Consider the following 18,053-nt stretch of genomic DNA (forward strand, 5'->3'; position numbering starts at 1 on the left):
GAGATGACTAGCCTCTCCTTGGGTCTCTCTGCGATGCTTACTACTGTGGGTACAGGTCAGCTTCTGCCGAGGAGAGAATTCCACTCATTCATTCATATGTTCATTCCTTCCTCCCTTTGCTCACTCATTATTTTTTGAACACATAACATGTGCTGGCCATGTTGCCAGGCACTGGGAATATAGAGATGAATTATGATCCCTAAGAAACTCCAGAGCTAACAGGAGAGACAGATGAGTGAATATAAAACCTGAGATACCACAAGGTAAATACCTTTAAAAGGATTGTAGGGATGGGGTGGGAGAGAGAGGATTCCCATGAGTTCAGTTTCTACCTGGGTAAGTCAGAGAAGGGAACTTTGAGCTGGGGTAGGAGTTTTCCAGGAGATGATATGTCCATCTGAAAGGAACCCTGCAACCTCACTGCTGTTTTGCCATCCTTTAATCAACCCATAACATCTGTCTGAGGATTATTCTGTGGTACCACAGGTTCACACATTGGGCAGGCCTTGGCGCATGCTCTGCCATCTTGCTCTAGGGATGAGAATGTCTGGAGGTGAGGTCCCTCCACTTTCCTGTTTACCTTAGTGATGTGGTGCTTCACTCCTCCTCCTTCCTTTCCTTCTCTCTCTCAGAGAAGAGGTCCTTTCTCTTTCTAAAAGCAGCTCTTTCTCAGGGATTCCAAGCCAATTTTGACAGAGAGAAATAAGAATAGAACTTTCCAGGTGAAGAAAACAATTTCAACAACTGTGTCAACATGGGAAAGTACCATGGGTGTTTGGAAAACCATGAGTAATCCAGATTTGCTGAAGCTATCTAGTCTAATTTAATCTTCTTGATGAGTATGAAAAACTACATATTCCTTTAGGAAATACATAGTAAGTGGCATGACTTAGGACTGTGGCTTATGCTTGCTTCAACAAAAACATTTATTTGAGTGCTTCATGTTTTTTGTTAGTGCAGGTACACACACACACATGCACTATACACACACACACACACACACAAGATCATGCTGGGTGGTGTGGATACACAGACCTTGGTCTTGAGGAACTCACAATCTCTTAGGGAGGAGGGAATAACAACTTCATACCGTAAAGACTATCAGTGCTAGCAAAGATGTGTGCAGTGCCTCTGGCAGCCAGAGGAAGGAAGAAAATTAAGTTGGCATGGACTGTAAGGGAAACAATATAGATAGATAGCATTTGATTGAGGCCTTCAATAATAAGTACAAGTTTATCAACGAGATAGGGAAAAGTAGGGTGTTTCAGGCAAAGGGAACAGGAAGAAAGGTGTGTATGTGTGTGTGTGTTTAGTGGGATATGGCGTGTGAAAATGTGTTCATAGAAGGGCAAGTTGTGTCATGGGTTAGAGCAGTGGTTCTCAATGGAGGTGAGGTAGTTATCCCTGGTGGTTCTCAATGGGGGTGACTGTATGTCCCAGCAAACATCTGGTGATGTATTTTAACATTTTTTGATTGTCGTGACCTTAGGGGTGGGGTGCTACTGGTATCCAGTGGGTAGAAGCTAGGGTTGATGCTAAGTGTTCTATAATGCACAAGACAGTCCTTTATAACTAAGAATCGTCCCATTCAAAATGTCAACAGTCCTGAGACTCAGACACCGTGGGGTAGAGTATGGCAGTCCTACAAATAGTGGCAAGACATGAAGTTGGGAAGACAGATTAGTGTTAATTTGTGAAAGGTCTTATATGCTATATAGTATAATAGAGGTTTCTAGAAAAGCAGTTTTCATGTTTATTCATTTGATTGGTCTCAGTTTACTCAATAATCCTCATTTATAACATAGCTCACTTAAAAGTGATAAAAGAGCATTTTCTGTACAAAATTCCATAACTAAAGCTTTGATCACTTGAATCAAGATCTCCTTATGGAAAAGTGTTCATTTGTGTCTCCTTCCTCGTTACCAGCTAGATTTCTTTGCCCCTCTGCCACTCCTTCCCCACCTCCCTGTAAGTTGTCCAGGGTCATCTGCTGAGCCTCTGTTTAAGCTGACCCATGAAGTACAAGGGCTGAGCTCAGGGTGAAGGTGGACCTGGTCTCTTTGAGACCATGAGTGATCTGCTCACTTGTTTAGAATTACAGTTAGGTATGGGTTTTCAAGAAAGATGGGCTCTGATCCAGGACTAATACTGGCTGTTTGTGAACAGAAGTCTGAGGATCACTTTTTCTAAGCCTTATTTATGTTGGAAAAGCTGAATTCATATTCTCTTCACTTAATTCAGTACTTTCCCCCACACTCTTGCATTATGAATCCCTGCCCCATCCCCAGAATTTGGTGTTAGAGCCACTCCATTATTAGGAACTTGATAATTAGCTGGAGCTTACTTAGGAAACACAGAAACTTCCAAGGCCTAGTTTCAACCTTCTAAAATAAGGTATCTGTCCAGAAAGTATTTTCCAAAGAATGGGGTCCAGGAAGGTTACAGGGCAGGCTCCTCATTCTGATTTAGTGATCAGTCAATTACTAGAGACTGTGTATTAGTGCTTCTCAAAACTTGGAGGCCAGAGAACATTTTCAAATACTGGAATTTTTGATGGCACACTTGAGATTAAATGTTATCTACTGTTATCATCCCACAATGATGGTATTCATATACTTAAGTTAAAATGATAACCTATGCCCAGAAAGGAAGAAAGACCACAAATTTTAAGTCAGACAAATCCCTCACCCTTCTGCTCCAGAAGTGTATGCTTCAGAGTAGGACTGCCAGGTAAAATACTGGATGCTCAGTTAATTTTGAATTTCAGATAAATAATGAATATTATTATAGTATATAAGTGTGTCCCATGATAAATTCATTTATCTGAAATTCAAATTTAACTGAATACCCTGTATTTTTATTTGTTAAATCTGGCAGTCCTACCCCAGAGAGAAAATGAGATGGCAATCTTATATTTATTCAGTCAGGATCTGTGCCCATATGCTTCTCTGGGGTAAGCAGCTTGTCTCTCTGAATATTATTCTTGTTAAAGATGTACACCACATGGGCCCTTGACCCTAGGCAACTACTTCACCTAGTGTTCAACCGAAGAAATCGTGATCTGCCTTAATGCTGGAGGTGGAGAAACGGCTACCTGGAGAGGGCTTACTCAGAGATATTGGTCTCTGATGTGGTAGGTTTCTTAAGTATTTTTTTCATTCAACAAGTATTAATTGAGTGCACTTAGGAAAGGTCCTTAGTAAGAAGAAGGAAGTCATTTCTTGTTAAAACAAGAAACAAATCATTCCTGTTCTCATGATGTCTATGTGCTTATGGGGGAAAAGTTTTAATACTAATCTTAATATCCTTAGCTTTTATCCTAGAGTTGATCTGAGTTAGATGTGACTCCATGTATTGGCTTTATCACACTTGAGCTCCTTGTTACTCTTTGAATACATTTGCTTATGGCCCTTGATCATGCTTGCTTTTTTGCTTTTGGGGGCAAAATTCTCGCTATCTGGCATCTCTTACAGTAGATTCTATTAAAATATGCAGCAATATATATACTGGCGTGAAAAGGAAAGCTTTAGAGGCATGACTGTCCTGAGCAAACTTTTTGTTTCTTGGGTGTGTGCATGTGTATCAGTGTGTTTGTGAGTATATCTGGGTGTACAGATGATGGGTCTCTTGAAAACGCTGGGTGTACAAAGACTATCTCTTTTCTGAGTGAGCCTTAATTTTTAAAAACCATTTCCTTAACTAGTTTAGTTATAAAAGCAAACAGTTGGACGGTTCCAGGAACAACTTCTTGGGCAGGAAAGATGGTTGCTGCTCAGAGCTTGGTTGAGTAGCAGACACCGAAATGTGGCTTGGCTCTGTCCCCTGGCAAAGGATGATGGTGTTAAGTTCCACTAGAGGCCCTGGTACCTTCTCAGAAACCTGCCAAATCAGGCACAGACTTGCTAGCAGCCACAATGGAGGGATCCTACTGACCCATGCCCAGTTCTCAGGAGGTAACTGGCAAGAGAGAAGAAAGCAAAACAAGCAACCAAATCCCTATATACCTTATAAATCTGACTTGGAAATTCTGCCTCAAGGCTGTCAAAAAGTAGAAATAATGATTCCAAGGCCAGTTCTTGGACATTTAGTCTTCAACATAGAAAAAAATAGATCCAATTACTTGATTATCAGCTTGTTTTTTTTAAAATCTAGCCATTCTCAGGATCAGATGATTCTGGTCCTTTGCCTGTGAGACGTTTCCTTGATTATCTGAATCTCCTCTGCTAGAGATAAGTTGATTTGTCTCCATTCTGTCCGAGGTTGTGGAGCTAGGATTCCCTTGGAGAAATGTAATGTAGATTAAGTTCCTCTGCTTGGCTTCTGACTGAAGCCAGAAAGAGGATTTAGAGGCAGCAATCTGGGCACGGCCTTTTGCTGCCCTCTGGAGGAAAAGGTGGGTATTGAACTAGCCTTAAAGACTCCGTTGTACCCGGTAACAATTTATACTTAAAGCTATTAAGTTAAACTAAAATGTGAATCTACATGTCACAATAGAAAGATATATTAAATAAATGGAGTTTGAAAGGTTTCTCTGTAAGAGTATTATTTTAAGTAATGGGATTTTAATTCCACTCCCTATTTTTCTGTTTGCTAAGAACTTGTTTCTTGTTTTTCTCTCTAAATTCTTTTTTTTCCTTCAACCATCATTTCGTGTACCTTGAGAGAGCTATAAGAATATCATAAAGAATAATCTTTAAACATGTTTAAGAAGTGAAAACCAGCATTTGATTGAGAAAAACTGTCATTCTGACACACTCCAAATCATAAACTCAGATTTATACCTATATATTCAGATCAAAATCCAAACCAAAATTCACTTTAAGAATTCAAATGAATTATGTTAGTCTTATACCTTCTGAGAGTCCCTCAACGCAAGTGAGAGACTTCTGCATGCAAATTATACTTTTTGTTTGTTTGTTTTTTAAGAAGGCTCCCTGCCCTGCATGGAGCCCAGCTTGAAGTTTGAATTCAACAGGAGCTGAGGTCAGGAGTCCGATGCAACCAACTGAGCCACCGAGCCACCCAGGCGCCCTTTCACTTTGATTTTGGATAGAAATATATGCCTAGCTCACCTAACAGTCCAAGCAGTTGTTCCTGGTATACAGTGACTTTCCTCCAGGCAATGATTCCACCAATGGCTCTGCCATCCTTTAGGGCTTCATCCTATCTCCTGAACAGGAAAGAGGGTGTGAAAGAGGCAAAATTATTCTAAAGACACTAATTTAGGGATGGCATCCATTGTTTAAAACTCAGTGACATGGTCACCCTAAATTCAGAGAGGCTAAGAAGAGCAGCCCAGCTGTATACCCAAGAATAAAAGGAGAACCTCGATCTTGTTGCACAGCTAGCAATCTCTGATACATGGTTTGTGTATCATGTTATGAGTTTCAGGCTTTATCGTGGACTTAATATGCCATTGACAGCCAAAGAGTAAAATGATCATATTTTTAATTTTGGAAAAGTCATTCTATCAGCAGCAAAGAGAATGGCTCGGCTGATTGATTGGATAACCGGGAAGAGAGAAATGTTATTCAGTGAAACACAGGAAGAGGTGCAAGTTCACAGGGAGGGGGTGGGAAATAAGTGCAGTTTGGGACGTGCTGAATATGAGATGCTTTGGCATCATCAGGGGAAAATACAGATACATGCTCTGGTTACCTGCTCTAAAGTCTGAAGTTCTGGAAAGAAACCTGAGCTGCAGATGGGGATTTGTGTTTTCATCTTCTGGATGTAGCCATGGGAGCATATAGAGAACCACTGGGCAGAGGGAGAGGGACTGGCAAAGGACACTGAGTGGGAGCATCCCAAGCAAGAAGGAAAAGTGGCAGGATGTAATGTCACAGATGTCACAGGAAGAAATTATTTCAAGTAGGCAGTAGTTGACAATGTCCAAGCCAAACACAGGATATTTTGAAAAAGAGGCTGTGTGAATATGCTGGTTATTCTATTTATCTACCCTTCTCTCCCTTTCTCTGTGCCCCAGAGGCTGAGACCTGCCAATACTTTACCACTTGAGCTCCTTTGCTCTCTGGCTTCCAATTGCGTTTGGCCAATGGCAGATCAGAAAGCAGAAAAGGGCAAGGTATTTTCCTCCATTCCTTCCCTGTTTCTGTGTCTGGTCTCAGGGAGTAGGTACATCAGTTGACTTGACTTCAGTTCCCACCAAGTGTCCGGCTCTCCTGTTTTAGTTCTCACTGTGCTACTTCTTTTTTGTTTCTTCACCCCCAGGGATGATAATGGCTTACCACTCTCCCTACTGTCTGAGTGCATCACCATCACATGGCTGTTGCCTACATCTCTGTAAGTAACCTCTTCTTTTGAGCCATCTGGAGTGGATTCCACTTCCTTCTGGCACACTCCTTGATAAAGCAGTTTTAGTAGGAAGTCAGAAACCAAACTGTCATGGGTTAAAGACTAAGTACATAGTGAAGAAGGAGTTCGACATCCAAGAAATTTGGCCACAGAATTAATTTTTCTCTTATTGTGAAAGGGAAGGAGAGAGGACAACCACTATAAATACCCTGAAGTGGAGGGAGGAGTTTGTTCTTTCCAAGATGGAAGAGACTTGCTTATGTTTAAATGCTGATGGGAAAGAGGGTATATTGTTGATATTCATGAGTAGGTTCATCTATTGCCTAAAGTGTATGAGAAGGCAGAGTGATTGGAGACATGGAACACAGATGGGGGACTTGCCTTAGGTGAAGAGAGGATTGCCTTATCCAATGTAACTGGTGGAATGGAAGAGGGGATGGGTAAGGAGGACAAGAAGGTTTATAGGTTTGGCATTAGGAATTGGAGAGAATTCTTATCTAAGGGCTTGTTTTTTCCTGTAATCACATAAAATTCAGAGAGTGGAATTAATATGGGGGTAGGCATTTGCCAGGCAAATGTGATAAAAGTATAATGAGGTGAGGGAGTTAGGAACATCAGCAAGAGATAGACTAGGAGAATCTAAGCTGCATACAAATAGGGATGAAGGTGAAAGGGTATCAATGAGGAGAGAGAAAGAGTTAAGGACTGGTGCTTCAGGGAGGCTTAAGATCAGTTTTATAAGGAGTAACTTGAGTAAGAAAGTTGAAAAGACAGAAGCTGATGTGACAAAGAGAAATGTCTGACTTTATGATTTCAGAGATGGAACAATTGTGGATGACAACAAGATTTAGGATATGACTTGTGAGTCACGAATGGAGTGAATTTGAAAGTCACCAATCAGGAATGACTATTATTAATATGCTGGCATCATTTTCACTCCAGATATAGATCTTTTTCGCCTCTTCCCCAACTTAGAGTCATACTCTATGTAACATCTTATAACCTCTTTTATAAACTTTATATAACGTGAGCATTTCCCTGTGCCATTACATATCTTTGAAAAATGATTGTCACAGTTTTTACCTGTTCACCAAAATCCATTTCCTTCTTGGACTATATTTCCATGGCTCTCCTGCTGATAGATGTAGCCAATGGAATATGACTGAGTGTAATATGTGCCATTCCTGAGCCAATGCTCTCAAGACGGTGTTTTTCCTGTGTGTTATCTGTTCCCCCTTCTTAGAGCAAGATGCAAATGATAAGGCCCCATGGGAATTCAAAGTCAAAGGGAAGAAGGAGCCTAAAATTCTGAATAATCATGTACAGTGTGGATGAGAATAAACAGGTTTTGTGTTTGAAACATTATATTTTTGGGTCTGTTTATTATAGCAGTTTTACCTATCCTGTTTTCATCCTACTATACTTTTTTTTTAATTCAAAATTTTTATTTTATTTTAGTTAATTTTTGAAATTTGAATATAGTTGATACAATGTTACATTAGTTTCGTTTACAACATAGTGATTCAACATTTGTCTGTGTTATGCTATGCTCCCTACAAGTATAGCATTTGACAGATGGTCACCATACAACACTATTACAATATCATTGATTATATTCCCTATGTTGTACCTTTTATTCCTATGACTTATTTATTCCATTCTTCCACTCTCTTTCCCACATTTTGCCCATTCTCCACCTCTTTCCCCTCTGGCAACCATCAGTTTGTTGTCTGTATTTATAGGTCTGATTTGGCTTTTGTTTACTCATTTGTTTTTTAGACTCCACGCATGTGTGAAATCATATGGTATTTTTCTTGATCTCCCTTATTTCCCTTAGCAGAATTCCCTCTAGGTCTATCCCTGTTGTTGCAAATGACACAATCTCATCCATCTCAAAGGCTGTGTAATATTCCATTACATATGTGTATATGTATACTGTGAACATGCGTGTATATATACATACCACATCTTCATTATCCTTTCATCTACCAATAGACACTTGGGTTGCTCCCATAGATTGTCTATTGTAAATAATCCTGCAGTAAATCCAGCAGTAAACATAGGGATGCATATCTTTTGAAGTAGTGTTTTTGGTTTCTTTGAGTATATTCCCAGTAGTGGAATTTTTGGATCATATGGTATTTCTATCTTTAATTTTTTGAGGGACTTCCATACTGTTTTCCACAGTGGCTACACCAAATTACACTCCTACCAACAGTGTACATCCTTTCTCTATATCTTTGCCAAAACTTGTTATTTCTTGTCTTTGATTTTAGTCATACTGACAGGTCTAAGGTGATATTTCATGGTGGTTTTGATTTGCATGGCCCTGATGAGTGATACTGAGAATCTTTACATGTGTCTGTTGGAAAAATGTCTATTCAGGTCCTCCACTCATTTTTTAATTGGACTGTTTTTTTTTTATGTTGACTTGTGTAAGTTCTTTATATTTTTTGAATATTAACCCCTTATCAAATATATCATTTGCAAATTCCTTCTCCTATTCAGTAGGTTGGCTTTTTGTTGATGGTTCCTTTCACTGTGCAAAAGCATTTTATTTTTATGTAGTCCCATTGTTTATTTTTTGCTTTTATTTCCCTTGTCTTAGGAGACACATCTAGAAAAATGTTGCTATGGCCAATGTCAGAGAAATATGGCCTGTGTTGTCCACTAGGATTTTTATGGTTTCAGGTCTCATATTTAGGTCTTTAATCCACTTAGAGTTTATTTTTGTATATGGTATTAGAAAAATGGTCCAGATTTCATTCTTTTACATGTAGCTGTCCAGTTTTCCCAGCACCATTTGTTGAAGAGACTGCCTTTTCCCCTCACTGTATATTCTTGGCTTCTTTATCCTAGATTAATTGGCTCTATAAGCATGGGTTTATTTCTGGGCTCCCTATTCTGTTCCATTGATCTATACATCTATTTTTTTTTGTGCCAGTACTACACGGTTTTGATCACTACAGCTTTGTAGGTACATCATGAAATCTGGAATTGTGATACCTACAGTTTGTTTTTTTTTTCTCAAGATCGTTTTGGCTCTTTGGGGCCTTTTGTGGTTCCATACAAATATTAGTATTATTTTTTCTAGTTCTGTGAAAAATGCTGTTAGTAGTTTGAATTTGTGGATTGCTTTGGGTAATATGGACATTTAAACAACGCTCCAATTCATAAGCATGGAATATCTTTCCATTTTTTAGTGTTGTCTTCAAGTTCTTCCATTAATGTTTTATAGTTTTCAGAGTACAGGTCTTTTACTTCCTTGGTTAAGTTTATTCCTAGGTATTTTGTTCCTATTGGTATGATTGCAAACAGGATTGTTTTCTTAATTTCTCTTTCTGATACTTGTTTCTAGTGTATAGAAATGCTACAGATTTCTGGGTATTAGCTTCATATCCTACACATTTATTGAATTCATTTATTACTTAGTTTTTTTTGTTTTGTTTTTTTGTTTTGTTTTGTTTTGGTGAGGTCCCTAGGGTTTTCTACATATAGTATCACGTCATCTGCAAGTAGTGATAGTTTAACTTTTTCTTTACCAATATGGACACCTCATTTTATTTTCTTGTCTGATTGCTGTTGCTAGGACTTCTAGAACCATGTTGAATAAAAGTGGTTAAGAGTGGACATCCTTGTCTTGTTCCTGATCTTAGAGGAAAACCTCTCAGTTTTTCACCATTGAATCTGATATTAGTTATGCATTTTTCATATATGGCCTTTATTATGTTGAAATATGCTCCTCTAAGCCCACTTTGTTGAGAGTGTTTTAAAATCATGAGTATTCAATTTTGTCAAATGCTTTTCCACATCTGTTGAAATGATCATATGACTTTTATCCTTTGTTTTGTTGATGAGTACCACATTGCCTGATTTGCAAATAATGAACCACCCTTGCATTCCTGAAATAAGTCCCACTTCATCATGATGAATGATCTTTGAATGTAGCTTGTTAATATTTTGTTGAGGATCTTTGCATCTATGTTCATCAGAGATATTGGTCTTTAAGGTTTTTTGTTTTTGTTTTGGTGTTTTATCTGGTTTTGGTATCAGGGTAATGCTGACCTTATTTGAAAATTTTCCATTCTCTTCTGTTTTTTGGAATAATTTGAAAATAGATATTTACTTTTTTGGAAATATTTGTTAGAATTCACCTGTGAATTCATCTGGTCCTGGATTTTCATTTTTTAGGTAGTTTGCTTTTTTTTTTTTTTAATAACAATTCAATTTTGTTTCTAGTAGTTGGTCTGTTTAGATTTTCTTTTTCTTCCTGATTCAGTTTTGGAAGATTATGTTTCTAGGAATTAATCTATTTCTTCTAGGTTGTCCAATTTGTTGGTATATGTGTTTTTCTAGTATTCTCTTATAATCTTATGGTGTCAGTTGTTACTCCTCTTTCATTTCTAATTTTATTTATTTGGGTCCTTTCTCTTTTTCTTTTGATGAGTCTGGGTAAAGGTTTATCAATTTCGTTGATCTTTCCTGAAAACCAGCTCTTGGTTCTTTGTTTTGTGTTGTTTTGTTTTAGTTTCTATGTCATTTGTGCTATGATCTTTATTAATTCTTTCTTTCCACTCACCTTGGACTTTTTTTTCTTTTTCTAGTTCCTTTAGGTGAAAGTGTAAATTATTTATTTGAACTTTTTCTTATTTTTTGAGATTGACCTGTAATGCTATATGTTTCCCTCTTAGAACTGCTTTCACTATGTCCTAAAGACTTTGGATTGTGTTTTTATTATCATTTGTCTCCATGTATTTTTAAATTTCTTCTTTGATTACTTATTTGACCCACTGGTTGTTTAGTAGTATTTGTTGAGCCTCCACAAGTTTGTGTTTTTCATTGTTTTTCTTGTGATTTCCAGTTTGATACCATTGTGGTTGGAAAACATGCATGGTATGATTTCAATCTTAAATTTTTTGAGGCTTGTTTTGTGGCCTAACATGTGATTTGTTCTGGAGAACGTTCCATGTGCACTTGAAAGAATGTGTTTTCTGTTGTTTTGTATATCTGTTATGTCCATCTGGTCTAATGTATTAATCAAAGACACCGTTTCCTTATTTATTTCCTGCCTGGATGACCTGTCCATTGATATAAGTGGGGTGTTAAAGTCCCCTACTATTATTGTCTATTTCCATCAATTTCTCTCTTTCTGTCCATTAATACATGCTTTATGTATTACGTGCTCCAGTGTTGACTGTGTTGATATTTATAACTGTTATATCCTCTTGGTGGATCAATCCCTTTACCATTATGTAATGCCCTTCTTTGTCTTTTATTACAATACTTGTTTTAAAGTTTGTTTTGTCTGATCCAACTTTTTTTCCTTTTGCTTCCATTACATGGTAAATGTTTTTCCATCCCTTCACATGAGTAAGGTGGAAGGGGAATGTAGACTGTATCCTTCAGACCCTTCCACCCAGAGAGTGTTCCAATAGCTCCTCTCTCACCACAGCTGCCAGCTGGTAGAGTTCTAAGCTTGGTTATTTTTATGCTAGTTGCTCTTTTAAACCACGAGTTTTTTTCTGTGCCCCAGCATGACTGCAGCTAGTATGGGTTAAAGGGCTTGGAGCTTGCTAAAGCAGCAAAATTGGCTATAGTGTCTGGACCCTGCTCCAGCCTGTGCTTTCAAGATAGAGGAGGGACATAAACTCTTATCATTCTCCAGTCCCTGTGACTCAGAGAGTGTTCCTAAAGCTTCTCTCACCATTTGGTGGAATTCTGGGCTTGCTCTTTCATATGCTAGTTGCTCTTAAACCAAGGCATTTTTTCCTGTGCTAAAAATTAGCACTATTTTGCAATTATTCTGGAGTATAAACTATCTCTTTCCATGTCAAACTTTATATTTGTCTCCATGGAGCAAACTGAGATCCTACTTGAGGTATAGCTCTAGGATGATTCTTTCAAGTTGGGGTGGGTCTTCTGGTTTTTATAGGGTCTTCACACAAGCCTTCTCAGACACAAAGTAACAGCCTGCTCCCAGATTCTCAGATTTTCCCAAATCAAATTAGATAATTCCTATCCCCAGTTTTGGGAGTCCTTTTTACCCATCAATGCCCTAACTCGTATATACAAGACTTGAGAGTCAATAAATTCAATTTAGGTTGGAATTCTTCAACCAACAAAATTAAATCTGGGATCAAGTTCAGCCCTGCAGCTTATAAGAAATAAGTGATTCTTGCAGGACCACCACAGAAGCTCTCTGATTCTCTATGGCTAGAGTTAAAAGTTAAAGATCTGAGCTTGTCATTTTGTGTAGGCTCTCCAGTGCACTCAGAAGCATCACTGCTACCATAATTGTTATCTAGTCCTCTTGGGGTTTCAGTAGGCATTTCATCACAATCAACTTCAGGTAAGTAAGCAACAAAATACCCCACAGCATGGGTTTATCATATTTCAGTTCCTCTTGATAAGGAGATCATTACTGAGTTCAAAGCTAAGGGACATGGCCAAACCAACAATATCCCATTTTGAGGGACTGTTTCACAGGACTACTTCTTGTTCTGAGTCTCATAACAGTCAGGGTCCATTAGGAAAACAGATTCATACTATTCCACTAGAGAGAATTTAACATAAGGAACTGGTTAAATAGATGTTTAAGAACTGAAGAGCATACATGCAAAAGCAGTTACAATTCCTGGAGCTGAAGAAACAAGGGGAAAGGTTTGGGATTATCACAATATAGACTTTTGGAGACTTTTGGATCTGCAGAATTAGGACCAAGATCTTAGAGGAAAGAACACCATCCAGGTGCTGCTATGGCCTCTGAGGGGTCAACTAGTTCTGCTAGCATGTCAAAAGAGTCAGAGACTAGAACAAACTGCCAGTACCCAGGATAAAGAGCTGTTGCAGAGTAATACTGTTAGAAGGGAGTAAACAGGAAGGAACAAGTCCTTTTTCTCCTTTTTTCTGCCTTCCATCCTCCCTCTAGTAGTCCATATTAATGTAATTACCAGCTGGCAAAGATGATTTGGTTTTGCAGAGTCCCAGCCACAGCATCACAGAGCAAAGTATAGAAGGGTAGGATTGAAATTGAGAAGCCACAGTAAGATGGCCCAGAATGCACATGTTTCTAAATACAATGGTGCACACATGTGCATACACACACACACATACACACACACACATCCTGACACTGGTGTACACTATTTTGGCATTAAATTTTTTTTCTCATGATATTAACACACATTTCTTTCCTTATTTTCCTTTCCTTTAAATAGAAAATACAAATAAACTCAGAAGAAAAAAGATGTATCCCACTGCTGGAATGATGACCATTGTTAACACCTTCATTTAGATTCTTCTAGACCTTTTTTTCAATGTGAAGGTGTGTATTTTCCATGAAATTGGAAATTTATATACAGTGTTATTTAAAATTTTTTTTTTACTTAAATTCAATTTGCAAATATATAGTATAGCATCCAGTACTCATCTCATCATGTGCCCTCCCTAATGCCGGTCACCCAGTTAACCCATCTCCCCACCCACCCCTCCTCTTCAACCCTTTGTTTTCCAGAATTAGGGGTCTCTCATGGTTTGTCTTCTCTAATTTTTCCTCATTCAGTTTCCCCCCTTCCCTTATGGTCCCTTTCACTATTTCTTATGTTCTACATATGAGTGAAACCATATAATTGTCTTTCTCTGACTGACTTATTTCACTCAGTATAATACCTTCCAGTTCCAACCACATCAATGTAAATGGCAGGTATTCATCCTTTTTGATGCCTGAGTAATATTCCATTGTATACTACATCTTCTTTATTCATTCATCTGTTGAAGGAAATTGTGGCTCCTTCCACAGTTTGGGTATTGTGGACATTGCTGCTATGAACATTGGAACATTGGGTGCAGGAGTCCCATCATTTCACTACATCAGTATCTTTGGGTAGATGCCCCATAGTGCAATTGCTGGGTCATAGAGTAGCTCTATTTTTAACTTCTTGAGAACCTCCACACTGTTTCCAGAGTGGCCGCACCAGCTTGCATTTCCACCAACAGTGCAATTTTAGCCATTCTCACTGGTGTGAGGTGGTATCTCATTGTGGTTTTGATTTGTATTCCCTGATGGCAAGTGATGTGGAGCATTTTCTTATGTGCTTGTTGGCCATGTGTAGGTCTTTGGAGAAATGTCTCTGTTTCTTGACTGGGTTGTTTCTCTCCTGGGTGTTGAATTGATAAATTCTTTATAGATCTTGGATACTAGCCCTTTATCTGATATGTTATTTGCAAATATTTTCTTCCATTCTGTAGGCTGCCTTCTAGTTTTGTTGACTATTTCCTTTGCTGTACAGAAGCTTTCTTTCTTGATGAAGTCCCAGTAGTTCATTATTGCTTTTGTTTCCCCTGCCTTTACAGATGTGCTTGCAAGAAGTTGCTGTGGTTACATACAGTGTTCTAAGCTGCTTTAAAAAACACCTTATCGTATCATCAAAAATTGCTCACATCAATACATAAATTTATTTATTTACAATAGTGGGTTCAAAACTGTTCTTATAACACTTAATGGGAGGGCCCTGCATTCTACCATATATCTCAATCACAACAATTCCACTTTTACTTGTTTTACATATTTGATTTCCGTGGGGAAAAAGAATTCAATGGCCAAAATATTAGAAACCAACTGATTCATCATATAAGTATCATATCATTTTCCACTTTTATGACAACCAAAGATAACTTTATATCTAAATTTTTGTAGAAAACCCTAGTAACATGGGATAGCATGCTTTTTATGTTTTTACTCATTTGACAGTACCTGAAAATTATTTTAATCGGCATTTCTTGGATTACTAATAAGATGGCCAAGGTTTTATTTATTTGATGGTCATTGTGTCTGTGGCAGTCTTTCTTTACAGACTCTAAATTTTCTAGGCATGGATCTAAAACCTTACTTTCTGTCTAATGTACAGAGCCCCTGCCTCTTCCACACCTTCCCCCTCACTCCCCCACCCCGAGTTCAAGGAAGCTGACTTGAAATATCCACTGCTTATCTGCAACCCCATTTCCCTGCCCTCTACACTTGGTAATGATTGTATATCCTCCTCCACAGACAACACAGATGCTTTTGCTCTGGGGTCCCTCATCCTCCTAGTACCCCACACTAGACATCACATCTAAAGCTATTTTTATTTTCCTTCCTGGCTTGGATAATAAAGGCTTTTTTGATCTTTAAATCAACCCCTTTACCTGAATACTTGATCCTATCCTTGTTGGTCTCCTCTGGATTTAGTATGGTGCCTGGCAAACAACGGATGCTCAAAAACTATTGAATGAATAATGGATCTTGTTCTATTAATTTTCTCCCCTCTATCTCCGTAGTATGGCTAGCTTCTCTAACTCTTCTCTAACTCTTTTTGCCTCCTTTCCTTTAATCTGTATGGGAGCAAGTAATTTCCTGTTCATAATTGTCAGTTTTGTGTGTTAACTGGGCTAGGCTAGAGTACCTAGTTACTCAAACACGAGGTGTTTCTGTGGAGGTGTTCTACAGATGGGATTGTCAGCTACAATCAGTTAACTTTATGTGAAAAAGAGATTATCCTGGGAAATCTGGGTAAACCCAATCCAATCAGCTTAAAAGGTTTTAAAACCAAAACTGAAGTTTCCCTGAAAACAGGAAAGAGCAAGAAATCCCATCAAACAGAAGATCAGTAGCTTCAGCTCCTGCTTGAATTTCCAGTTTGCTCTTGTTGGCCTGCTATATGGACTTCAAACTTGACTATCCAACCTCCACAACTGTGCATGTCAATTCTTTCAGATAACTTCTATGTTTTAAAAGCTATCCAAGTAATCACAATCAGCCAGTTTTGGGAACCAACAGCATTCAGGGTAAAACCCAAGTTCTGCCCAGGATCTGATACCACAACTCCCAGCTTCATCCCTCAGCACATACCATGCTCCAGCTATACTGACCCAAGATTAATGATTCTTCCAACCCATGTTGTTTAACTCTTTTGTCAGGGATGTCCTTCTTCCCTTATCTGCCTGAGAAATTCCTAATCATCTTTTAAAAACTCTATTCCAGCATTATCTAGTCTCTTACTCAACCAGTAAATATCGATAAACTGTGAAGTTATATATGTGTGGTTTAACCACATTAAATATGTGTGGTTCTTTGTATAGCAATTATACCTCAATAAAGCTATTAAAAAATAAAGCTATTAAAATTTATTGAGGTCTTACTATATCCCAGGCTCTGAGCTAAGCATTAAGAGAAAAAATTAGTAAACTATACTGGTAGTACTGCCTTCAGTAAGCTCAGATGCTGTTGGAGAGAACATACAAGTACACTAATACAATACGGTGAAGTAAATTTTTTTTTTTAAAGATTTTATTTACTTATTCATGAGAGACACAGAGAGAGGCAGAGACATAGGCAGAGGGAGAAGCAGCTTCCTCAAAGGGAGCCTGAACAGTGAAGTAAATTCTACGAGAGAGTACGTGGTAGCTGAATAATGGCTCTGCAGAGATGTCCACATCCCAAACCACGGACTCTGTGACTGTTACCTTATATTGCAAAACAAACTTTGCAGATGTGATTAAGTTAGATTCTGAGATGAGATTATATTGGATTATTTTGGTGGGTCCAATGCAATCACCAGTGTACTTCTAAGTAGGAGGGTGGATGAGAGAGAGAAAAGGAGGGTGGAGGGAGTTTGAAAGATGCTACATTACTGACTTTGAAAATAGAGGATGCGGATCCCTGGGTGGCTCAGGGGTTTAGCGCCTGCCTTCGGCCCAGGGTGTGATCCTGGAGACCCTGGATCGAGTCCCATGTCGGGCTCCCTGCATGGAGCCTGCTTCTCCCTCTGCCTGTGTCTCTGCCTCTCTCTCTCTCTCATACATAAATAAATAAAATCTTAAAAAAAAAATAGAGGATGGACATATGAACTCAGGAATGCAATAGAAGTAGTCTTTAGAAACTGGAAAAAAATAAATGAATTTTCCACTAGAACCTCCAGAAGGATCCAGCCCTGCCAACTTTAGTCCAGTGGGATCCATTTTGGACTTCTGACCTCCAGAAATAGAATTCTTTTAAGCAATGAAGTTTGTCGTGATTTATTACAGCAGCAATAATAAGTTAACACAGAGGCCAATTCAAGGCACGATGGTAATATATAAAGAAGTCTCTATATCAAGGATTTCAGGAAGAACCACCAGGGGAAGGAAGACTGTGTTTCATAGGGATGATCCAAGTGGAGGAATTAGTATTTGCAAAGGCATGCAGGAAGAGCTTGGCAAATGTTACAAGAGGACAAGATTATTACTCCGATGAAACGGTAGAAATAAGAACAATATTAATTCTGGTAAGAGTAAATATGTTTGTATGCCGGACACTGTTCTAAAGCACTTTACAACCCTAAGGAAGAGACTACTATTTTCATTTTACCCCTTAGGACACTAAGGTTTGTTGGAGTTACGTAAATTTCCTGAGGTCATAGAATTAGTAGTAAATGGCAGACCTAGAATTATAACCTTGGTGGTCTGTCTCCAAAACCCATGGGCTGCCTTTCTAACACGTTATAGACCTTTCTCAAGTAAGGTGTCGTCAGTGTGGCTGAAGACAATCTACCAAGAAGTTATTAATGAGGTGAAGATCAGCAGAGCTTGCAGCACCAGCTTGCTGTGCACACTGATCGAGGATGGGGGCGGCCGACAGTCGGATAGATAGGGGAACCCCTGGGCGGGCTTGGACAAAGTAAATCTCCTCTTCTGGGTTTCAAATACCACACCTTGCATAAGCCTCT

The 18,053-nt window shown here is 38.6% G+C and overlaps 1 protein-coding gene across 2 annotated transcripts in view; it reads right to left on the reverse strand.

The window, feature by feature from the left end:
- GTPBP8 (GTP binding protein 8) overlaps positions 1-18,053 on the reverse strand; it is a 75,665-nt gene that overhangs the window by 26,892 nt on the left and 30,720 nt on the right. For both annotated transcript variants that reach the window (XR_013372335.1, XR_013372336.1), the window contains one exon: positions 5,073-5,170. The gene's annotated coding sequence lies outside the window, so the exon portion shown is untranslated. The remainder of the gene's footprint in view (positions 1-5,072; positions 5,171-18,053) is intronic.

This window comes from Canis aureus, chromosome 35 (assembly GCF_053574225.1).
Source record: "Canis aureus isolate CA01 chromosome 35, VMU_Caureus_v.1.0, whole genome shotgun sequence".
NCBI lineage: Eukaryota > Metazoa > Chordata > Mammalia > Carnivora > Canidae > Canis > Canis aureus.